We start from the raw sequence: 25,626 nt of genomic DNA on the forward strand, positions 1-25,626 counted from the left end.
CATAAACTTATGAACCATATTCTGAAATAATGTCTTGCACTTATCTTATTTTCTGTCTCCAATTTAGCTTTTTTTTTGGACAGATGACAAAATAAGTCTTAAATACTTTGATAGGTATTGCCAGCAGATGACCTGAACCCTCACAGCATCTCATAGTCATATTTCACCTGTTATTTTCTATCAGCTTCTCACACAAAGAAATGAGGAATGTCTTTCTAATTGTGTTCTTTCCACTACTTTTCACCATTAATTGGCTGAAAAATCAAACTAGCTTAATAAGATAAGGAGAGAGATGTGTGCGTGCTTTCAGAGTTCAAAAAGTAAGGAGGAAGGCATAAAATTTTCAAATGTGAACTAGGAATTTCCTTAATTTATTTTTCTATTTTTAGACCTTTTCTCCTGATGAGAAGCATACACAAATTTAAAAAAAACAACACTTTTTTTCCCTTCTTCTTTTTAATAGAAAAGCCTCTAACTTAGTTTAAACTTGCTAAACTTGCTATGTCTACAAACAAATCATAATTATCTAAAAATCAATTAGTGACCAAATAGTTGTAACCACAAGAAAACAAGTAAAGGACATTGATTAAAATTCAAAGATATTTTAAGCTCTTTCAGTGACTTCTTGACATAACAAACGAGTTACAACCTTAGCTTTGATGTCTTTTTGTTCAGTATCCGTTAAATTGGAAGTTTATTGACAGACTATAGCTTAGTTAAGAATTTGTTCATGCCATGTCACATTGTCCTTTAGATGAGGAGGGAAATTAAGGGAAAGATTTTTAATTAGGGTGTTGGTTTTATTTTTAACTTGGCTCTTATGGACAAAGGTGACATCCCTGGTAAAAAGTGAGATCCTTTTATTTTGTAATTATCTTTGAGAACATCTGCAAATATGGCTGCAGGAAAAAAATTACAGGACAAGTGTCAAAATTAATAATCCCAAGTAATAAAACAGCTTTGAAGATTGCTAGTTTCTTCACAATGAAACAACAGCCATTGATGCCATTAGATGCCAGTATTATATCATATAGAAGTATATAATCTTCAGTATCATACCTAGTTAATGTGCAGATTCCTACAGTCTGTCACACTCCTAATATTGCAGTGATCATGTCTGAAGCTAGATAAATATTCTGAGTGCAAACGCCAGTTCAGTCTGGAAAACAGGGAAACAAAAATGTGACTTGATAAATATTTCTTATTGTCAAAGCTTTCAATTTTTTTCCCTTGTGCCATTGAATACTGCAACACCTTGTCACTTAGAAGTGAGAAACAAATTAAAATAGATTTTAAATCATTAAAACATACTAGCTAAAGTGACATAACACTGAAGAAAAGTAATAGCTGTTGATTATTTGACTACCTCCTGAGAAGTATGCACAAGTAAGAGATGCACAAGTCTTTCTCCATTTCTGGGTCTATTTTCTATCATCTCTGATATAGTTCAGATAAGTGTTTAGAATAACCAATAAAAGTTAAAGCAATTTAAGTTGTAAATTTGATGGAAATGAGGAACAATCCCATACAAACCCGTGTATTATTTAGTACCTGCTTTTCTGAAGCAAACCATCCATACAATGTGCTTTAACAAATATAACTTGAAATAGATGTCTTAAGCTGGTTTGTCTTAACTTCCTTGCACGCTCTGTGTAAACAAGCTGCTAACGGAATCTTAGTACAGAAGCTGAGGGCAGAATTAATGACATTCCCGGGCCATAGATAATTAAAACAAAAGAAATCAGGGAAAGTGTATCAAACAGCTTGTTCATGAAAAGAGAGTGACTTCAGTTTCTCCTGTAAGGCTTTGACCATCAAGGCAGATGTAATCATAAGGTATAGCAAGAGATCTATTTGTGAGTTTTAAAAAAAATATATAGCTTTATTTTTAGACCTGACAGCTATTAGTCACAATTCCTCATTTGCTCTTCAGGTGTTTAGAGATTTCAGGATTATCAGTATTGAATTGTTATTTTGCAAAAGTTGTTGAATGCCTATATAGGTATGCTATTATAAAGCACCATAAAACCAAAAGAAAACAGAAAAAATGTTGTCTTTTTCTATGTTCCTAGGCAAGTGAGTAGCTTTTTAGCAACCCCTTGAAATCCTTGTATTGCATGCAAGGGCACAAACATAGGATATATAATTTTTTTTCTTTTTTAATCTCCATAAATTTTACTAGTATTTCTTGCCACCACTATTGGAACTATTGGAAAATAACCTTTTTTTTTTTTATTTATATGTAATGCCTTCTCTCTAAATGCACACACTCATCTCTACTTACTATTTTACATCCTCTTCACATATTAACATCAGGAATAACCTCACACAGCCTTAGGCATCTGTCATGTACCTTGTATTTCCAAGCTTTTCATGCACTTTCCTGTCTAGCTGAGAGGGTGAAATAGGTCCTTTAAAGATGAGATTCACTTAAGATGTCTACACTGGAATGACCTGAATCATTTGAAAACAGTCCTACTTCTCTCCAGTGCCTATAAGGTCTCCAGATGATGATCTCAGGATGAAGATGACAGCACCCTGAATGCCTGAAGTTATAGAAGATTAGTTCTGCCCTAATTACCAGACTTTTAGCATCACAAATTGCAGTGTCAGAAAAATTGTTTTAATTTGTTACAATACATTGCAAAGTTTTCTTGCTATTCATTCAGACAAATCTTTTAAAATCGATTTAAGTAACTATTCAATTTGTGATCTTCTGAGAGAGAAACTTAGTAGTTTCATGGCTATAAATGATAGTCATGCCTCTATTTAAAATAGAAAACTAGCTTAAAAATGTTTCACATTTTCTCTTAAGAAGCTGCCTTATAATTTCTTTTATATCTATATATTTATATAGATAGATATATATTTGGACTACACTGTAAGCCTTTGTGGAAACACCTGAAGCTATTTCCATCATTACTGATATAGCACTAAACAAGGTTTTGATTTGTGGAGGAGTTGGGTTTGGTTTGGGGTTTTTGTTTTTTGTTTCTTTGGGCCTTTTTTACCCCCAAATTTGCTTGGTGGTTTTACTGTAAGTATTCTTGTTTTAAAAATTCATAAAGATGCAGTCAAATGTAAGTCATAGATTAAAGAACAACCCAGCAGTAACATCTTAGTCATTTATTTCAGTGGTTTTACTTTCAATGTAATGTCAAACCACAAAAAATAAATATGTGAGAGACGTGGGATTTTGGTGAAGAACTGCAGGGAAAGGAAACAGGAGAAATAAAATAAATGACCTGAAAAAACTCTCTCAATCTGTAATCCTTCAATTTATCATTAATGCTAAATCCTTCTCTATTGTATCTTGGTGTATCAGCAAGAAGAGATCCCTACTACATAATATGAAAATGTGTGTGACATACTGTGAATGTGTGGACCAGAGATAGTAAAAGTATTGCAAATATACAAAGTGTTCATTAACACGTGAATTCCAAACCCACATGTCCTGAGAAAATGCACTGCTGCTCTGCTGTTTCTCCCAAACCTAGGTATAAGCTAGGTGCGGTCATAAAAAACATGTATATTTTCCCATTAGTGATTTATGCAATTGTTATCTTTTTTTGGGGTGCGTTGTTTTCTTTTTTTTCATTTGGTTGGTTTTTTTTTTTTTTTTTTTTTTTTTTTTTTTTTTTGTGAATGGGATATTGCAATGAAGTGTAGTCAGCCTAGTAGGAATTTGAATTATCCTTATTATAACTTTATGTAGGAGTCATAACAGCAGACAATTTTGCCTTTGAACACTAATATCTGAAGTTGTCCTTCCACCTGCATGCACTCCATTCAAAATTGAGAATGTGAATAGGAATAATTCCCAAGAAACTGGGTTTGGTTTATGGTTTTGTTTTGGTCAGGGGCTTTTTTTCCACTATTCTCTTTGTCTTTGAAACATAGTTAATAACAAAGATTAGACTTTCCTAATTATCCTAATAGATTAGGGTTGCATTAAAATTAACAGCTTCTTTTATAATTCATGTCTTTTGCTCAACACAGGTGCGATCAGATTAAGGTACAACTTGGATACAAGGCTGCACTAATACTGTACTGTACTGTACCACATTGATCTTAAGCAAGAAAGGAGATAGAGGTGAGTTTAGGCACTTATAGTTTCTCCCAGAACAAATCTATGCGTAGTGGAATTCTTAATTTTGAACTTTATTCCCCAAAAGATGAGGGGCCCAAACTCAAAGCATTTCCACACATCCAGCAAACCTGGCTTTCCGAGGCTTTAACATGGCAAAGGATGAAGCAAGGCTACAGGCATTTTACAGTATCCATAAGTCTGATGCTCCTGACAACTGTCTACCAGCCAACAATTTTTTTGGGGATGTTCTAGCAAGTTTGCATCCCCTGCATTCATGTTTATTTTTTTGCAACTGCACTTAGGCAAATTGAAACAACATTTTAAAATGTTGAAATAACAGTATACACACAGAGATATATATCAAGATAACAAATCTGCTTTGGTTCAAGCATCTCAGTAAATTAGACTTTACTGCATCCAAGACCTACGGAATTTTGGGGAAACCTACCATAAGTGCCTTTGAAAAATTCTAACTGAGGTGTTCTGCCTAGTCCTTACTGTTAAACATGCTACAGTTATCAAATGTATTTTACCTTTAAGAAAAGCTACACAGGTATTAACTAACTAAAACTCATGACTTCTATATACCAGGAAAAAAATGTATAATTTAACTTTTACTCTTAACTTCTTGGTCAGGCAAATTAGCCACAAAAGTGAACATGCTTTTCATTGAACAGGTCAGGATTTGAAGTAGCACCTTGGTTTTCTTGATTGTCTTGATTGGTTCCAGTGAAGTCACAGTTTCCATGTAGCTGTACTACAGAGGTAGAAAAAACAAAAAAGCTTCAGATGTACTGCAAAAAGCCATTATACAGCAGGACAATCAAGACAGTACTAACTCAGATAGCATATAAACTTTAGAAGATTATGTTTTTATCTCACTGTAAAATTTTGTGGCTTGTATATTGCATACTTCACAATCTAATGACCCATTTAAGTCCATGTTACACACATATGGATATATGTCACTATATTTAGACCTACACTGTGAAAAAGTATTTGCTGGGAGAATACACACTGTTCTGAGCAACAGCCATGCTCATCTGCGGACCCTGATTCTTTGAAAACAGCGGCCATCAAAGCCAATGGCTTGATGGCTTGAAGGTGACATTTTTCCCAGTGGAGTAGCATGTGTTGAAGCAAAACTTCAGCAGTTCTTGGTGGACCTACCTGCTATAAATTTTATGGTTTCTGTTTTTTTAAGTTTGGTAACCTTTTATTTTCAAACATGGCATGTCTGGTTGGGATTTTTTTTTTTTCGTTTGTTTTCAAAACAGGATTTCCTCTAAGTACTGACATCCATCAGAGAAATATGTTACGTTATGAATACACTTAAATTACATACAGGTAAAATACCTAATGTATTTAACTATACTGTATGTTTCCCTGGAGCGTGGATATGAATTGTCAGTACCTCATAGACCTCCTTTTCTTGTAATCAACCTGAATTACTCAGAGAAGAATTCTCAAACCTTGATAAAGTCCAGTTCCATGGACTGAAGGGTCTCAGAAAATGGGGGAGAATGGGATGCAGCTGTTGAGCCCTTCCCCTAGCAAGTATCTGTCACAGGGCCTGCGCAACCACCAGCACTGATTGTGAATCCTGCTCTTTCCAGTTCTACAATATAAAAAGAGCGCAAAAGTGTGTCAACAGGACAGATTTTACACACTGGAAATAAGAGGGTGAGAGAGCAACAGAGAGAGATCTTTCATCTTGTCAATGCCTCTTCATCAATATTCAGATCACATTGCCTTCATTTCAGACTCTGCCACTCTCCTCTGCCTTTATTTTTTTCTTGTTCTGATTCATCTCCACTGCCGAAATCAAAACTTTCTCCTTTGCATTTACATTTGTCTCTCTTCTTTCAGGAAATGCTGCATCACCACTGTTGCTCTCATGAGGAGTAGCTTGTTGCCCTCATAAGAAGAAAGAACACTGACCTTTCAAACAAACTAGTATTTTTAAGATAAAGCAAGTCAAAACTACACATTGAAATGGAAGTTATGTTTCTTCCAGGTCCACAGAACACAGGTATAAAGGAGTGTTCTTGTAAATCTTGGTAATTGCTGGCCTTCCATTTTTCACTGCGTGCAGCTTGCTTTCTGTTCTATCATGGATGTCCTGTAACAATCATGCTAAAATTGTAGCATTTCTTTATGCTGCTTCTTATTTCAAGAGAATATTTAACATAAGAGTGGGAAATCTGCATTTCAGACTGTAGATAACAAAAGTCTGACAAAATCATTTATAGATTCACATCAGGAAAAGCTGGCACCCTTATAAAGCTGTGTGAAGCTTCAAATTTGTTGATGTTGTAAAGCTGTCCTGTAGCCACATAGCATTTCAGTAGTGCACAATACTCTCCCACTAAGGCTGTCATGTTTCTCTATAGAGATGAAGAAAGATTCAGATAGAAACCCCACAGGCATGTTAAAAACTAGTTTTCTTTAACCCCTTTACTGCTGATACATCAGAGGCCCTGCCATGCTGCCATCACCCACAAATGCATTTTTTTAGTCACTCCAAACCTGAGGGCATGTTAGGAAGGTTTCTGTCCGATGAACAACATTTTCAGCCTTCATGAAATACTAGCAGCTCTGCTAGTAAGGTTACAGCTTGTACAGCAGGAATAAACTAACAATAAAAGAACCCAAACAAACAACCAAACAAAAGAAAAACACAAACAAACCCAACCCAAACCCCCATGTAAGCTCCATGTGAAAGTGTAACCTGCACCATTTTGAACTGACTTGTGTACTTAATACAGCTCAGTATTTATTAACAGTGCCTGACAGACAGAACTGAAATTCAGCCTGTACTTAATGCTTTTTCAGGATCTCTTGCCCTTCTTCCTACTGCATTCATAATATCTGCTTACTTACACCTATAAGAAAGAGAATTTAATCAATGCAAGAATTCTTACCTGTTAGCAGTTTTTACTCCCTTTTTAGATAGAAGTACACAGCAGTGGAAACTGAAATACCTGTACACTAAACCCAGGAAAGTGACATTCCTTTCCATTTGTTTCCAGATTCTTTGTTGCATTAACTCTGCATAAGGTGCATTAACTCTTTCAATAATGCAAACTTTCACAGTCCATATAATGTAAAAGCAAAAAAACATGTCCACGGAGTCAGCACAAAGACCCAGCTAGCTCACTGTCTTGTCTCTAAAAATGACTAGAAGAAGTCTAGGAAAACGTGAAAGGAGGTTGTAGCAAGGTGGGTGTTAATCTCTTCTCCCAAGTAACAAGCGATAGGACAAGAGGAAATGGCCTCAAGTTGAGCCAGGGAGGCTTACATTGGCTATGAGGAAAAAAATCTTTACTGAAACGGTTGTCAAGCTTTGGAACAGGCTGCCCAAGAAAGTGGTTAAGTCACCTTGCCTGGAGATATTTAAAAGATGTGTAGATCTGGCACTGAGGGACACAGTTTAGTGGTGGAGTTGGCAGTGTTAGGTTACTGGTTGGATTTGATGATCTTAAAGGTCTTTCCCAACCTAAATGATGCTATGATTCTATAATCTTTCTAATCTCCTTTACAGTCATTGTAACAATCTTAGATAGGTGGTCCAGAGTGTAGCTGTAGTATGTTCTTCCCATCCACATATTTCAATCAAGGTCTGTCATACATCTAATGAAGATTTGATTTTCTCCTCTTTTTTTTCCATTGTGTGCATTGTTCTTGTCTTGCCCCCAGGTAAATTATTTCCACATGCACAAGCTATACCTGTATCTAGAATTCTGAATATCCCCTGGCATCCAAATAGGAAAATTAAGCTGCAAAACATTCTGACTGCAGATAAATCCTAGTATCTTATATTAATAACTGGGATAAACCTTTGCAGCTGCTAAATTGGGTGCACTTGTAAGCTCGAAGTCAAGTACCTCTGTATGCACACATATGTGCATGTGTAGGAGACAGAAAATCAGCTACACTGAATAATAAACATTTCTAAGGTTAATTAAATTTGACAGGTATAGCTTTATTGTAATTGATTCATGAGCTCTGTGAGGTAGGTAGTTCACACAGCTTTGATTTTAGCAACCTCTTATTCTGCTTCATGACTTTCCAAAAGGATATTTTTATGAAGAAATATTAAACCAGTTAAATTTTAGTCTGTTCTTGTCAAAGTGTTTACATCTACACAGACAGTTTCTGGATTTGATTTTTTCAGTCACACTGATATATGAAAGTTTAGTACTTAATGTACTTCAGGATGGAAGTAACCATACTTCTTTGGGAATTTGCTGTGAACACCTTATTACCCTGCTTCTAGCATCCATACTGTTACACTGACCTACACGACTTCATGTTTTGATGGGTTTACTTGCACCAAAGCTGCAGCAGTCATTTCTGTAGTGACTGGTTGAGTGCTTCAACAGAAGACCCTGCAGTCAAAGGAAGAAAATTTGTGCTATGCACCCATTAGCTACATGATGACCACCTGAACCTCATTCATGCAAAGAGTACCAATAGTACATCTCAGAGTGACAACAGGCATGTTTTGATAGATGTCTAGGACTGCATAACAAATATTTATTAAACTGTTTATAATACCCTCTATGCACACCCAGGCATCTATGAGGACCCGACTGTCCCTGATCAGCCTCATGGCTCCCAGATTCACCTTGGCCTAACTCCAGCCCTTGCCTTTGCCTCATGTTTGCCAGACAGCTTGTAGATCTCGGTCATCTTCCTTGTCCAGGCTTGGAGGGATGGTGCTGCTGGAGGAGGTCCCAGCCACACTGTCCTGCTACTGCCTGCCCTGGTTTGCCCCACTGATGCTCACCTTGGCCTGCCTGTATGTGGGCAGGGAGACATAAAAAATCCCCTTCCTCCTAAGAAAATATTTCATTGACAGAGGGGCTCGGTAGGCGGGAGCAGGTGGTGGAGGAGGTGTGGGGCTGGGGAACAGTACAGCGGGAAGGGAGCTGTGGCCCATGGGATCTGCTCTCTTGGCACATAGAATCACAGAATGGTTTGGGTTGGAAAGTACCTTAAAATCATCTAGTTCCAACCCCCCTGCCATGAGCAGGGACACATCACACTAGACCGGGTTGCTCAAAGCCCCATCCAGCCTGGCCTTGAACACTGCGAGGGATGAAGCATTCACAGCTTCCTTAGGCAACCTGTTCCAGTGCCTCGCCACTCGCACACTAAAGAATTCCTTTCTTATATCCAACCTGAATCACCCCTGTTTAAGTTTGAACACATTACCCCTTGTCCTATTCCACCTTCTGGCAATTTTTAGAATAAAAAAAGAAAAACTTAACAGAAAGACTGAAAAACAGTTTTTCACAAAGCAGCTGGATGACTCAGGAAGGATTTACTTGCTTTCTTGATCTCTCCACTATTTTTTTGGGGTTTTTTGCAACTCAGATCACATTTGTCACTTAATTTTCATATCTGTGATTGGCATTTTCTCATGACAAAAAGTGAAATTCCCTGCACTGACAGTTGTCAGAAGTCAGGAGGTGTATTATGCAAGTATTGCTTTTGCATTTCATCAGCACTGCTTTTCTAACCCCCTGTTGTTCAGTTCTTGTCGCTGCTGGGCATACGCTGCTGGCCAATGTGTATTACTCCTAACTTGGGTCAATTGTTCTTATGGAATTTTTGTCTAAATAATGCTTATATTTAAAATCTCTAATTTATGATATTTGATTGGATAACGGTAGTGCAAGACCTGCTATAATGGCTGTTGAAGTAGTAGGAGCCTTTCTATTGACTTTATTTTGAAAGTAAACAGATCCTCAAAGGAAAATAATCCCTTATTACTGCCTACCATTAGATCTTTGGAAAAAAAAAAGAGCAGTAACTCTGAAACAAAACATGAATCTTTTTTAATGCATGACTGCACCCCGTCTTTTTTGTTTTCCCATTTTGTGATAGAGTACTGTTTAACTAAATAGATGAGGTATACGGTCTAAGTAGCTTATGGATGGATATTACCTTCTTTTGATATACCCTAATGAGAGACTAGAGGAACAGCAAGTAACCATTTTTCTACAAAATTAAAAATGTGCAAGAGATGTGCATCTAACTACCTTGACATTATTCTTTGCTAAATGAGGTTAAAGCAGTGAGTTGCAGGACAACCGAGCTATTTTTTATTTTTTAATATGTGTCTAATTCCATCTTCTTTAAACATTAAGAATCAATGAAATGCATGTTTTGGAGGAATGGCTTTCTGAATGAACGAATCCTCCCACTCAAGTAGTAACAAGATATTTAGCTTTTATGTAATGTCACTTTTCATCTATAGGTGTCGTAGTGCTTTGTTCAGGCCACCTACAACTGATGCCTTCCCGACACAGGAAGGCTTCTCTCAACTGCATAGAAAGCAAAGCCCTGGAGAACTGTGTATCAAATAGCCTGAGCTGTCTGGCATGCTCGGCACAAAGCTGCTGGATTAGTCACACAAAAGTAGTACCAACAAGAAAAGCATAGTAAAACTGTAGCATTTGGGACAACATAGCTCAGCAGTGAGTACAGCACCCTTATACTTACGGAAATGTGTATGTAGCTCAGGAAGAGAGAAATATAATTGCATTTAAGACTATAAACAAGAATTGTTGTGATTAAATCTCTTCATTATGAGATGAGTATTATTCCCTGACTAGATATTACTCCTCAGAGTCAGGCTCCTCTGCAAAGGAAATTGCTTTTGAAATTTTCATAAAATATGGAATTATGGATTATTCTTTTTGAAGTATTTGCTCTCTTGAACACTTTTGCCTGGATTTATTAGAAATCTGGAATATGTAATCTACAATATATAAAGCACATAACATAAATAAAATGTAATTTTATATAAATTAAGAATATAAAAAAAATACACAAGACTCAAGGAGAATCAGAGAAGTTAACCATATAGCAGTTTGCAGGTTTTACCTTGTTCTCTTTGAAGTAGTCCAGACTACTTAGTCATGACAAGCAAAGCTGTTTTTTAATCAGATAAATGCAATTGTGCTTGGAAAAGGGAAAAGAAAAAAAAAAAAAAGATAAAATGCTGACCATTTTGCTTTACTGAAACTGTTCAGCAATTAGATTGATACTGCCGTTTACAGAATTCAGATGTAGATTTTTACACGAGCAGGGCTTCGGTCTGGTGTTTTCAGTGGGGGAATGAAGGTGTATTTTGGAAATTTGGGGTTTCTTTCCTCATATAAAAAAAACTATGCTTGCTTACCATCCTGTTAGATCTGTATCATGTTGTAGTTCTATTACACGTGCATACTAAACAAGAGAATGTGTAAGTGCTGGTGTTTTGTATTGCTTAGCCTTTTTCTCTCATTACATTTCTTAAAAATTGGGAACAAATATACAAATGGAAACGCTGTTCAATATCTGAAGTCCACAGGTAGGTAGTGAGAAATCAAGAACCTCTGGACAGACTTGCCAGCAAGGTAAACACAAGGCCAGGAAGTTTTAAGGGCACCATGCAGCTAAGGCATAGTATTAGATCTTGGATGCTACCCATCTGAGCAAATTGAACTTACTAACCAAAAGCATTCTGCATGATGTTAACACTCTTCAGAGCCATATACGCTGTCAGCTCTTTCATTTTAAATATGTATTACTTTTAGAAAAGGGAGTTTACTTCGACTACATTGTTTTCCTCTCCTTAAGACACATTAAATGGGATAATCCTTTTAAAGTCACTTAATGAAACATAGATGAGAATGTGGTTTGTGCCTTTTCCTTACTTCAAGAGACACGATGCCTCAAGATTATACACACAGAATAATAGAATGAGGGAATGGTTAGGATTGGTGCAAGTACAAGCACAACACTCATTGACATTACCCCATGCATTGAATGCCACAGAATTAAAACAATGTTTAGAAAAAATAAGATTATGCTTCTCTCTTTGATAAAATATCTTGAAAACACTCAAGTCATGATCAGGAGAAAGGAGACCCTCTTCTATATTATACATGCCATACTTATTGATGGGAGGACAAAGCCAAACAGAGATTCAGTATATGGCTGAGGAAAAAAGAGATCTAAAATCTCTTTACCTGTGTCTGTACAACTGCATTGCTACTCACAGCAATTCCATGATTGAGAAATGAACCCAAACCAGTTTCCTCAACCCAGGGGTGAATTTAACCAAGAACACAGGCGGTTTGTATTCTGCACATGTGAATGGTCTACATCCTTACTGTGTTATTAGTCTGGTTTCAGCTATTTTAGCAATTACATTGTATTTTGTTCACATCTTTTGTCTTCCACCATTTTTCATTTTCCCTTTCTTCTGCCAGACCCTTAAGCAGCCTCTCTGGGAAGCAACATAGCCCCATGACCGCTATATACAAACATCTCACAAACATTAACTTTTTATCTTCACTGCACCCTTGTGAATAAGCACAGTGTTAATTCACATTATAGAGAAAAGAAACAAAAGGATGGAGAGATTACATGACTTGCATATCAGTGGAAGAGAAACCTGTAAAACACCAGGAACTGAAGGCAAGTGCACCGAGTGTCTGGCTGACATGTTAACCCCAAGCACCACCTTCCTACTCTGACTACTGCAGAGCATGAACAGCCTCAAGCACTCATCATTCTGTCCAGGAGCAAAGACTCTTGATATCATGTAATGGAAGTGCCTGTGACGGGAGTCTGATACTGCTTCTCAGTGGTAAGAGAGCAGCTCTCTCAAAGGATAACAGAGAGAATCAAAGTTAGAAGCCTCTCTCGCTTTCCCTCTCTCCCAACCAGCTAGGATGCCTGGGCTTCTAAATCAAGCACCCAAACCAGCTCTCTGAAGTAGATAGGATGAGTCATTTTGCTAACTTAAAATGCCCTGTACTGATCCACAAAGAGAATCCCAGAAAGTTTTTCATATGTCTTTTAGCTACCCTCTCATATGGATCACTCATCATAGTAGTATCTGAATGCCTGGCTTAACCAGTCACATTAATTTCTGTGTTTTAAAATTTAATTTTGATTACTAGTTACTGCATTCATTTCTGGTTTATTCTACTCTTTTATCCAGCATGAAGAATGGCATTCTTTTTATCATAAGGAGAGGTGGTGTGGTGTGTGAGCAAGCTCCACAAATTCTGCAACAGCTCCCACCTCTCCTGCAACCCACTGACTCTGCACGGCACGTTATCTATCGATAATCCTTTATCATGTTCCATAATAAAATCACACTTTCCCACGTGCTGCTTTTCTTTCCTCTCTTGTCTTCTCTTGTAAGATGTTGGGGGTTTAACAACTGTAGCAGTTCGGATTCTTCTCTACAACCCTGCAAGGAAGCCAGGATGGATTTATTGGTAATGGAATGTTGCCTAGTCTCTTTGTCCCTGTTTTGGGGAGTACCATTTACACAGACATAAACAGATACACAACTGTATATGTTACTTCACAATGCTCAGACACTTCCTTCTCCTCCACCCTCCCACCCCATGCAATAGGTTGTAAGAGTAGGGAATGCCTCTTGACACAACTGTCTACCTGAGGACAGCCAACTCCATGTATATATTCCCAAAGTGCGTGAATGCAGGGCTAGTTCTATAGAAGAGGGGATGTCTACTCCACCTGCACCTTTGTGCAGGCATGTGATCAAATTTATTGCGGGGAGTGTCAGAATTTTAGAGTTAGGTTTTATGGAACATTTGTTTAGTATTATAAACATCTGCAAATTACTATTTATTTCATGAAGTAATTAACATTCTTAATTAGATGCACCTTGCAGCTGCTGTTAATTGGCAATAATGCAGTTACATTTGGCTACATATCTTCAGAAGAGCTACTGAGGAGAAGAGGGGGAAAAAAAATCTGAAGGGAAGGAAATAAAACTGTTCCCACACAGTTCAGAGAGTTCGCACAAAGAAGATCCCATGGCAACAGCGAGGCCCACAGTTTGCCTTATAAAAATCCAAGAATAGATAATGTATCATCTCTCCTAAAGCAACACTTCTCTTCGGAAACCGGAGGGGAACGGGGGGGGGGGGGGGGGCGGACGGACATAAATAAATTAAACCCCATTCGGGAATGAGAAACAGGCTGACCCCCGCGCATGTTGCGCACCGGGCGTTCAGCCTCCCGCTCCCTCCCCGGCCCCTGCCTCTGCCTTAGCTACAGCCCCTGCCCCGGGCGGGCGCGGCCCCAGCGCGGCGAACCGAGGCGGCGCGGACAGGCGGGCGGCGCGCGGGAAGGAGGCCCCGTACCGGGGAGTTTCTCCAGGATCTCTTCGAAGGGTCCTTCCCTCCTAGCTCCCTCCCTCCCTCCCTCTCCCAAACACCCACCCTTCTCCGCCTCCTCCTCATCGGCGGGCGCTGGCGGTGCGGTGCGGGCGCGCAACCCGGCGGCGTCCATCGGGTGGCGGTACCAGCAGCTGCCGCCGGCGGGCGGCCCGGCGGAGGACGCGCTCCGCCGATCGAGCGCGGCTCGTGGAAGCAGGAGAGCCGTGCGTACGCTGCAGTTCCTCTGCTTCTCTCCCTCCCGCTCTGCCTCTGCTCCTTAGGATATTTTGGGTGGATTGTGGTTATCAGTCAAGACCTCCTCTTCTTTGCTGATCACTTGTCATTCTCACCGGGGATTAGTATCGTTCGGGGCAAGCGGACAACCGATTTTTTTCCTCTTTCTTTTCCCTTTGGAGATATTTTCCCCCCACCACCCCCTCTTCCTTTTTTTTTTTTTCCTTGGCACGGCGGTGCGGGTGCTAGGACCCGGCAAGCAACCTCCCCCCGCCTCGCCGCCCCCTTCTTCCCATCCGCAGCGCTTTCCCCATAGCCGCCCAGCACCAGTGAACCCCGCCGGACTGCTGCTCACTGGATACTCGTGCGTGGCAGAACCCGGATCCGGCCCTCGGCGGCGGCGGCGGGGAGCAGGGTGCGGAGGTGCCCGCGGGCGGCGCGGGGGCTTCCAAGCAGGCCGCCCCCTCCAACACACCCCCCCCTCCGCCACACCTGGATGGTACCTCCCGCCGGCGCCGCGGGCACTTTCTGAACTAGGAAGGAAGGGGCGACTCGGGGGGGGGGGGCGGGGGGGCGCCGCCGAAGTCTGTATGGAATTACCTGCGCCCGCGGCGGGGCTGGCAGCGGTGGATGGATGGGCGCCGCGGCACTAGCGGCCAACTCAGCCCCAGGAGTAAACACGGGGCTTCTCCGGCCGAGTACGCAGTGTGGTGACCGGCACTCGCCTTGCTGACTGATCGCACAGGAGGGATATTGCGGGAGACTCCTGAGGGTAAGGTCATTTTATCCAAGAAAAAGCCTGGCATTGCTAAACTTGGTGGTGTGGGATTGAAATGATGGGTACTTTCGGGATTGCTGCATTATCCTGATACGAAGGGCTCCAGCCGGTATTGGCAGTTGAGTGGAATAACTGCAGTAGGTCTTCTGGTGAGTGATTTTTGAGATAAAAATATCCCCCTCCCTCTCTTGTTCTTGCACCTTCTTGATTTGGGAAGGAGTATTGTATTCCCCCCCCCCCCCCCCTTTTTTTTTTCTTTTGCCTAGGTTGTGTTATTTTTGACTGAAAAGGTGATAGTGAAGAAGCTCTCCGTGATGGAATCTAATATGATGATCGGATACCATCCGCTGGTTAAAACAAGTGTTTCCAGCTCTGTGCAGCATTCTGCTGCATTTCATAGCTGCAATGGAGGGAGAGAAATCCTGCTTTTCAAGTTGTCAAACTTTAAGGTGGCGATCCTTATTGATCGTGGTACAGAGCTCTGGTGCTGAGGGTGTTAAATGCCACTGGTAATTCGGGTTACAACTGTGCCTGTAAATCCTGCAAGGCAGTTATGAACTGAGGGACGGTAAGGAAAAATCTTGATAGTAGAGAAATCTCGTTAATGCCACTAGCCTGAAAATATCTCATCCAGCTGCTTTTATATTCCCCCCCCCCCCCAACAACTTACCTACTGAAACCTCATACCACGTGTATGGGAGTTGAAGATTTTCAAACAGAGATGCTATCTTTGGTATTTCATACATACATGCATCTGGCTGAGGGACTGTGTGTGAATTAGTTCCTGCTAGTTTTGTGAAGCGAGACAGGGAGAAAAAGGAGAGAAAAGATTGTCTTCTTAAGAACAGAAGCGAGCAAGGGAAGCTTCTAAAGATTTAAAGGGATCCAAGCAATGCACTGGTAATCTTTCTCTGCACGATCAGTTCTGATAGAGAGAATGGGGAAAGGTTGAGGCAATCAATTGTGATGATGTTGTGCAGTGCACCACACTCCAACACTAAAGTTCTGTAGTGTGTGCGAAAATACATACCCTTATGTACTGCTGCTGGGTTCATGCATAATGGATGGAAGAAGATATGCAGATCTATCTGTAGGAAGATGGATGTATTTGTGCAAAGACGGCGATTATGTAACTTGATTACATCAGTGGCATTAGTCTCCGATAGTGGAATAATATGCTTATATAGCGTATTGATCACTTGGGTTAACTTTGTAGTGCTGCTGGCAGCGGGGGATGGAGACTTGGGCAGAAGAAGAGACATCCTTGCTCTGCTCCTGACAAGGGTCTTGCCTCTCGCAGGAAGCCTTTTTCTGCCTCAGCGTGCTCCTGGCGGAGTTTCCCCGGGACAGCATGCCCAGGCAGGATGAGGCTGCCACACCCGCGGAGAGGGCTCCAGCGAAGCAGCCCCTGCGAGGAGTCTGCACAATGGTACCATTCAGCAGGTCCGGCTGCGGGCTCCTTGACAAGGTCACTCGGCAACCTGGGGCTTCAGTGCATGGCAACAGCTGAGCGGAGGAGGAACAAACCCAAAATTAAAATCGATCCTCCTCCCCTCCTCGCTGTCGCCTGCCTCCAAACGTGGTGTTCTGCTGACCCCTCTTCTAGTGTTAAGGCAGAGCTGGTGCTGCTTCACCCCGAGGATATTTAACACAGGTAGGGTTGTCTCTCGGTGTGTGCAGTGACTGCGTCACAGCTTTAGCAGGATGGTACTTTAGTATTTTACAGTACAGCATGACTGATTTTAGAAAAAAGTATCGTCAGCTCTAACAGCCTAATCCACCTGTTACTTTATGGGGAACCTAAAAGGTGGTCCATTAACACGTTTCAAGCATCTTAGAAATGAGCAGAGGAAGAGCAAAGGTGTGACAGGATTCACAGCGATTTAACTTGGATGGACTTTTCACCAGATTATCCACAAAGATAGTAGTATCAAGATATACTTTATCTTAATAGGCATTTTAGAATCATAAATCCCTATTCCTGTCTGTTCGGGAGGCGGGGGGTGAGTACTTCTGGAATACAGTTAAGCTTGTAAGGGCACTGCTGAGGCCTCTAACAGATGCATTTTCTGAAAAAATATAAGCCTGATGAAATCTTAAGTCAGGTGAAATGAGTGATCGTATCATCACTGGCCTATGTCCTTCCTCACTTCACTCTGAATTTCTTCCAGAAAAAATTCACTAAAATGCTTTTCAGTTAAGAAGAGGTTAGGGCACAGTGGGTTTTACATCTCTTGATAAATGTGATCTTCACATACCTACTAGATTTAATGAACTATCAAACTCACAGTATTTTTACCATGGAACAAGCCTGAAAAATCATTTTTACCTCTGCTTCCCCTAAAACATCAGTGTTTTGAAGTTGATTCACCATTAGTTCATGACTATTTTCATATTTCTGGAGGATAAGTCTGGGCAAGCACTAATAAATCCTCCTAATGCAGTATAGAGTTTGACATTCATAGAGTATACTGAGTAAATTGGAAAAAAAAAAGGATATGAAGTTAACTCTGTTTTCATCCTTCAGGGGTCAGAATAACACTATGGCAACTCCTGTGCATTGCTACAGCTCTTACAGTTTTCAGAAATGTCCATAGCATTCTCTGTTCCACCACACATAATTACAGGCATGCTCTTTCCTTATGGGACTTCTCGTGACACATGGGCAACATACCTGTGCCACCCATCTTAGAGGAATTGCTACAGAAAATGTTATAAAACTGGTACCGTAAAAGAGTAGGCATTGACAGTGTGGGAATATATCACATGGTACATGTAAGCTGCCATGCAGCATGCAAGGGTTTGCAAATTCAGGGTAATAGCGAGCAGCCAAGCTTTATTAATAGATTAATTTCATTATAGTTAGTGATACCCACTCAGTAAAAATAGAGGGTTTCAGCTCCAATGCAATATCTGTTCAGTTTGCACCAAATATAGTATCTTTGAGAGGAAACTTTCTTTGCTGAAGTAAAACTGTAAATCAGTTGGACAAATGAAGAGAAAATGTGAAGAGAAATATTTACATAAAATATTCCCAGGCTCCAAATCTCAGACCACTGAAAGCAGTGAGAGTTTTGCCACCCACTCCTCGCTAGCACTGAAAAGCCGGCTTTTAAAGAAGACAGCAGTGCATGAAGAATAATCTCAGTGCCTCCCTCTGAAAGAGCAGGCTTCTAACTGTCATTATCACTGAAGACAGTAGACTTGTTTTGCTGCTGATAGGAAAATTTGAAACATATGGGGCAGATCTTAATGAAGCTTTTCTACTAGTGACATTTTTGTAATATATTCAGAGTACTTTCTGTGGCTATTATATCAAGCCCAAGTATTGGGAAACAAAGCACAAAAAGGATAACTGACTGAGGTTTTCATTTGGTATGTTCGCACTTGCAGAGAAGTGTTTGGATATACTTCTGTGTTTCATAACAGCTATGATCTTCAGTGGCTGGGAATCATCTTATTTTTATAGTGCACACTGCATGATAATATATGGCAACTGAAACATCCAGGATCTGATTAATATGATTAAAAACTAGCAACTTACCTAGTGATGCTCAAGTTGTAAAGATTAATTATAGTGGCACCATTTGCAAAGCTATAGATAAGGTTGTGTCAGCATTTCTATTATAAACCTCTATCTTGCTGCCATCCGTTGTGTCAGGTGTCCGTGAAGTAAGAATTTACAGTAGAGACCATAATGGTTATTTTGGATTGCCATCATGGCCTGTCAGGTCAGTAATCCATGTGTTTCTTTAAGTCTTTACATGCACGTCTTTACATGCATGTCTTTACATGCACGTCTACATCCGTTGTGTCAGGTGTCCGTGAAGTAAGAATTTACAGTAGAGACCATAATGGCTATTTTGGATTGCCATCATGGCCTGTCAGGTCAGTAATCCATGTGTTTCTTTAAGTCTTTACATGCATGTCTACAGCAGCACCAGAGCAGCCATCATGCTATATCAGTTTAAGTGTATGCTTGTTTTATTTTAAAATGTAATTAAACATGAGATCATGTAATTAAACATGATCACCACAATGACTCAAGAGAATCATTTAATCTACTGTTTTTCATGCACTTTTGTATTGTTTTCATATTAGACAAACAAGAAAACCCATTTCAAAAGCAGCAATGAATTTACTTGTGATAGCTTCAAATTAATGCACATTTGGAAGAAAGGTCTTCTGGAGGGGGGGAGAGAAGGGGGAAGAATGAAGGTGAAAGGTTGTGGGGTCTTTTAATATTAATATTCAGGCTTTGCATGTTCCTCTAAGGTAGTCATATATGGAACTCCATCTATTGCAAAAGGGAAAAACCTTGTGTTATTTGCCAAAGCTATGTAAGACCAGGGCAAGGAAATCGGTTAATGCTGGTTCTCTGTTTTAGCACTGGATACTCTGTTTTTCTAGGTCTCACTGTACCTGTGCATTATAGGTACTCCTAGGTCATTTCATGGTGTTATACAGCACACTATTTATGCCTCAATAACTAGGTCTGAACAAATGAACCAAGGACATCAGTCTTAACAGCTTTCTGTGCTTAGAAATTTTGTGTTTGTAAGAACAGCACACAGACAAACAATAGTCCTTCAGTGGTCATAGCATCAACTGCAGCAGTTACCCACAGAGATTTTTTGTTTGTGGATGAAGAAGGAGAAAGGGAGGAAATGAAAACATCTAGATTTTTGCCAATGCAGTAGATACTATTTCCATTTTATTTTTAGTTCAGAGCATAATTTAGGTAATGCTCACTGTAGCTTTTGGAAAGGAATACAGAAACCTAATTCATGCATTGAAAAGACCAATACAATTTATACAAATCTATACAATCAGCAGGCAGGCAAGGGGTTGTACTACTTGGCGATTGGTTGGCTAGTGGCGTCAGAAAGTTTTCTGTTCTCTGGTCCTTCACAGCTGTCCTCAGTGAATAGTGCATTGTAAAAGAGGAAGAAGATGGAGACTAGCAGAAAGGGTTAAAAAGGGGGCAGAAAAGCGCATAAATATAAAGACATTGGAGATGTAGGTTCTGTTTCTTCAGAGATGGGATATATTTCTGTATTCATTTTGTCTGCTCTCCACTAGTGAGACCTGAATGCTTAATGTTTCTGTGGTTCCCAGCTCCCCCTGCTCAAGTGTTTTGAGAATCCTGAAACTCTTCAGTGTGAGGGCCATCACCTTTCCATTTTCATGCATGTTTCAGTCGCACAGTTGAGACTGATCTTTCTTCTGAGGAAACTTGAGGTACTTTTACATAAAATAATAAATCAGTAGCAGGAACGTAAGAAAAATAGTGTTACCTGTTGACTATTTCAGAAGAGACAGATATATTACATAAATCAAATTCTCTTCTAGCAAAGCACAAACTGAGTGGAATCTCACAACACTCTTGCAAGTGTACTATGAAATCACAGTAGCGTGCATCATTATAATGTATGGGGAAAGGCATGTGCTGGTGAGGTTAGGAGTGCGTTCAACCGTCAGTGACCTGTCTGGGTTTCCACACCAGTTGTCTCAGAATGAGAATTGCGATGTCTGAATGGTGTAAGGGCCCTGCATGTATATTCATCCCTGCCTACATCCATTTATTTGGCAGTGCATCTTTACCAGATTTGACTCTGAACTCAGTGGATCATATGCCTCAAGGATAATTCCTACACCAAGAAGATATGTTGGTATGATGGAAGACTTGGGATGGAGCCACTATGTCTGCAGAGGGATGTGTTTGGCCAGGAAGCTTTTGTGTGGCAGTGATCCCTGGCAACAGTTTTAGACCTGTGTCTGTCAGGTTGCTGTTCAGTGTACAGAATTTCAGGATAGCAGCAGGGCACAGCTGTTACCATATAGCACCTTGCCATTCCTGCATCCTTGATTTTTCTTCAGTGCTTTCTGCTGTCTCCTCCCAAATTAAAACTTTTTTTTTCCTTTTTTTATCATTTTAGAATAATGTAACTGGAAATGCATGGTATTTCCTTTTCAGCAAGTTATGTGCATGACGGAGATATGTGTTTTTGTCGTATGTCAATCTGTCAGTAAGATCTGCATATGTGTTACACGTAGAGTTTATTTTATTCAACGTCTCCTCTTAGGAAACAGAGAAGGCCCGTGAAGTTTCTACTAGATATGTGTTTGGGGGGTCCCCTAGCTGAAGGTGGTGTGCTTATGCCAATGTTAAATCAGGTTCACTGGTTGGCACTGTTTCTGTACATATATATTTATATATATATGTATATTTAGTTATGTACATGCACAAATGCATATGCCCACTTATGTATATACATACCTAAGTATTTATTGCCATACATGCACATTTTCTCACATACATACACAGGAAGACTGAGAGCAAGCCATTGAGAGACAGTACTCTAGTTATTTCTTATACTAAATGTAGGAAACATAACATCATTCAAACATACCATGAGATGGTAGATGGGTTTGAGGGTTGATTTACTACTAATATTTTTTTTTTAATTATCTGTAAACACAGTTTATTTGAAGACAACACAGATTTATTTTGGAAAGCCAATACTATGTAAGGACTATTAAAGATACCAGTCAGGGCTATATGGTATCATCCATAATTTTAGAAATATACATGGTAACACTTTGGAGGGTGCAATCTGAATGTTTCTTGTATACCTCTCCAACAGAACAACAGGTACTCTTGAAAATCCCTAGTCCATTATTATAGAAAAGCTCAGGAGTGTTTACTCAGTTCATAGTAGAAGGAAGCTATGTATATTAAAAAAAAGAATGCAAAACTTTTAGTATTTCTGTGTAACACTTGCCTTACCAACTAATGACTGTCATATTCAGTATGAATAATGTGTCTGTCTTTGGTCACTTCCTATCCAGAAAGCTATTAAGGAAGGAAGGAAGGAACAGAGAATGACAGCAAAAAGAAAAACCTTCACATAAAAAGAGTACCATCTGAAGAAAGATATGAAGGTTTTGTTACTCAGAAAAGAGAGGAAGATATGATATTGAGAGCAGGGGAATACTGAAGGCGGCTGAAAGATACTTTGGATGCTCTTATATATTGTTTTCCTGATGACCAGTAAGATTTAATTGTGACTAATTGTCCTGGGTTCATCAGTAGCAGTCATTTTTTCTCCTTAGTAGCTGGTGCAGCGCTGTGGTTTTGACTTTTGGCCTGGGAACACCACTGATAACACTGATATTTTTAGTTACTGCTCAAATGTTTAGTCTGGCCAAGGACTTTGTGAGGCTCATGCTCTGCCAGAGAGGAGGGGAAGCCTGGAGGAAGCAAAGACAGAACACCTGACCCGAACTGGCCAAAGAGGTATTCCATACCACAGTATTTTATGCCCAGGATATAAACTGGGAGTTACCTGGAAGGGCTGGCTCACTGCTTGGTTGGGCTTGGTATCGGCAGGTGGTATTGTGTTCTCTTCCCTTGTTATTTCCCTTATCATTATTATCATTGGTGGTATCAGTAGTGATTTGTGTTGTACCTTAGTTGCTGGGCTGTTTTTATCTCAACCTGTGGGAGTTACATTCTTTCTATTTTCCTCCCCATCCCTCCAGGAGCAGGGGGGTTGGGGGTTGGGGTGGGGAAGAAAAGGAGTGGGAGTGAGCGTGAGGGCTGCGTGGTTCTGATTTACAGCCTGGGCTTAAACCACGACACTAATCTAAAATGAGTAAAGGGGAGCACTCCAGTATAGTTCACGCAAATGCTTTGTCTCCTACTGTCAAGGCTACAGTGAAGAAAAAGGTTTAGTAGAATAGAATAGCTTAAGTAAGCCCATGAATAAATCATAATTTTAGAATTTTGCATTGTAATAACTAGATAAGAAGATTATCAGAATGTGTAATAGATAGACTGGGAGGCTATCACGTTGTGTGCCTCAAGGACCAAGCTTCCAGTTACAGGGTAATCAGTGGATGTGCATGTCTGTGATTTCTAGTGTTAAAAGATGCTTCTTCCAAAGGATTTGCTACTGGCTTCTTTTGGAAGTCTGCTGTCTGACTGTATGGACTGCAAGTGTGTTCCTGTGACCATAGTTCTTCACTACCTATTCTGTTTCCAAATCTGGCAACTGCGGTACTGCTTAATACTTTATTAGTGCTAACTGAGCAACTGAATTTGGCTGTTTAAGTCCTCATTACTGAAGTCCTGATCCAAAAGTTACTGAAGAAAATGGAAAAATGCCCTTGGTAGGTTTTGGTTCAGTCTCTAGCTTTATCATCTAATTTCCTCATTTTTGTTAGTTTCTATGAAAAAAAAAGCGTATGCTGCTTCTTATCTTAAATAGGTTACTATTGGTTAAAAAAAATCAAATCCTGTAAACCTTTGTAGAATTCAGTAAAGCTTCACTTTGTTATTTACAGCATAGTCAGTCTCATCAATTTCCATCATTAGAAGATATGCAACCCTAGTATTTTGTTTCTTCATAGAAAGGAATGTCTAGATTTTTAAATGCTTGTTAGTCCGTCTCTGGTACTTTTAATTGCAATGATAGAAAACTCATTAAGCCCTTTAAAAATAATTACTAAAAATATATGCAGTATTGGTGTACATTCTCAGCTAGTTATTTCTAAAAATTGGGCAGGTTAATAAAATTACAGATATATTTTAATGTTTAGTTTGTTTAACGTATCCCCCATCCTAGTGCCTCTTCAGTGCTTTATAATGTATATTCTATTAAAGGACAATCATATGGCTCAGTGGACAGACACTGTGCTTCTATTTAAGACTGCTCACAAGAGACCTTCCTTAATTAGTGTTTTCTCTGCATTGTGTCCCTTTGTAGTAGCACTTAATGCTTAATTCTACTGTATTAGCTTATGTAATGTATGTCTTTTATTTCTTCAGCATCCTAAAATTAGTTTTGTAGGTCTGGAACAAAGATAGAAATAATTAGGGTAGGTAGCAAATGAAGACGGGTTTCCACAAAGGCTCGCAAAACCTCAGACCCTTTCTATCATTACTGTAGGGAGAGGTGCTTCCAGGGGCAGCTGAGAGCCAGATGTTAACTTTAATGATGTATCACTATAATGTTTCCCCTTTCTGAATGTTCCTGGTAGAACAAAGAAACAAGTCCTTAGTAATGGATTTTGAATACTTCAGTGTAAGACTGAAAGTAAAATTCAAGATGAATGGCATTTAATTCCAGTTGCTGCTTTGCCATACTACTTTCCCAGCACTGCTGCTATTTAATAAAATTGATTTGAAGTTATTGGACCTCCAAGCTCTAAAAATCAGTCTGTTTCACTAGTTCCAAATACTTCTTCTCTGTAAAACTTTACTAGATTTATCAAGTTTTATATATGTTTCCTGTTTCTAAACTCTGGAAGACAAACCCACCTTCTGCTTGTCTTTTGATGTGTTTTATCTTTTATAATATAAACTCTTAGTTTATGATTTCTATTATATATAGAGGAGTGTCTGAGGAAGATTTAATGTTAATTTCTTCTCCTTATCTTAATGGAAATTCAATGCCAGCTGTTGAAAATTGTGTAAAGTATTTGCTTTCCTCCCGAAAAAAGGTAATTTTCATGTTGGTTAGAGGGTGTTTTCTTTCATAATCTTTTTTTTTAATTAATTTTTATTATTATTATTATTATTATTATTATTTATTTAGAACTTTGATTTGGGGAGGATTGGATCAAAATATGACATTTTGCACCAAAATTTTAAGGAAATGAAAACATTTTCTTTTCTGTTATCAGGCAAGTTCTTAGCAGAACAGCTAACATCTTTAGATGCTAAATACAATATGAAAATAGTACTGTAAGTCACCCTACTGGGGGTGGCTGGGTCAGCTGCAATTTTTAGTAGTCAGCCTTTTTAATTTAAGGTTACCTCACTATTCATCTTTTTCCATGTTGTCTGTATTGTGTACAGAATATGGATGGGTATGAATCAAAGGTAGTTTGTGGTTTTGTTTTTTGCCAGGGTTCAGATGTAACCCACCTAGTTACCAGGACAAAAATATTAATTGTAATAGGTCTTTCTGGCTTTGATGACAAACTTTGACCCTGTGTTTGCTCCTATGCATCAAATCTTAATACAGTGCCCAGAGAATTGTGGGAAAGACTACGATTGGTCTCGGTGTGTAGTGATTTATAATTTTAGCAGCAAAATTCTCTTATTTCAAGTGGTGAATTTGCCTGTTGCAGGGCCATCACCTGTTGTGTGCTCATAGGTATTACTGGGTTTGCGAAGAGCAGCTTTTCCAAAGGGAAAGCTGAAGCAGGGAAGTTGCCGTTTTGCTGGAAGATAATCCTAGAAGCAAGGAAATCTCTGCTTTCATACACCAGACCTCTGCCACTTGTTTCAAGTCTTGTTACTAGAAATGACA

The 25,626-nt window shown here is 39.5% G+C and overlaps 1 protein-coding gene and 1 long non-coding RNA gene across 4 annotated transcripts in view; one reads left to right on the plus strand and one right to left on the minus strand.

The window, feature by feature from the left end:
* Window positions 1-3,959: 3,959 nt before the first annotated feature.
* LOC133269269 (uncharacterized) lies at window positions 3,960-15,006 on the minus strand. Its single transcript, XR_009743393.1, has 3 exons — window positions 14,882-15,006; window positions 5,563-5,708; window positions 3,960-4,847 (listed from the first exon to the last, which is right to left on the minus strand). It is a non-coding gene; the product is annotated as an uncharacterized LOC133269269 (long non-coding RNA).
* Window positions 15,007-15,111: 105 nt separating this feature from the next.
* Window positions 15,112-25,626, plus strand: part of IL1RAPL1 (interleukin 1 receptor accessory protein like 1) — a 735,754-nt gene continuing 725,239 nt past the window's right edge. For 2 of the 3 annotated variants that reach the window (XM_061453322.1, XM_061453320.1), the window contains exon 1: window positions 15,112-15,298. The gene's annotated coding sequence lies outside the window, so the exon portion shown is untranslated. The other variant, XM_061453321.1, reaches the window with a different exon arrangement.

Source organism: Pezoporus flaviventris, unplaced genomic scaffold (assembly GCF_033815535.1).
Source record: "Pezoporus flaviventris isolate CSIRO_AGI_PZ_B2104156 unplaced genomic scaffold, CSIRO_AGI_Pfla_v1 ptg000015l, whole genome shotgun sequence".
In the NCBI taxonomy this organism is placed as follows: domain Eukaryota; kingdom Metazoa; phylum Chordata; class Aves; order Psittaciformes; family Psittacidae; genus Pezoporus; species Pezoporus flaviventris.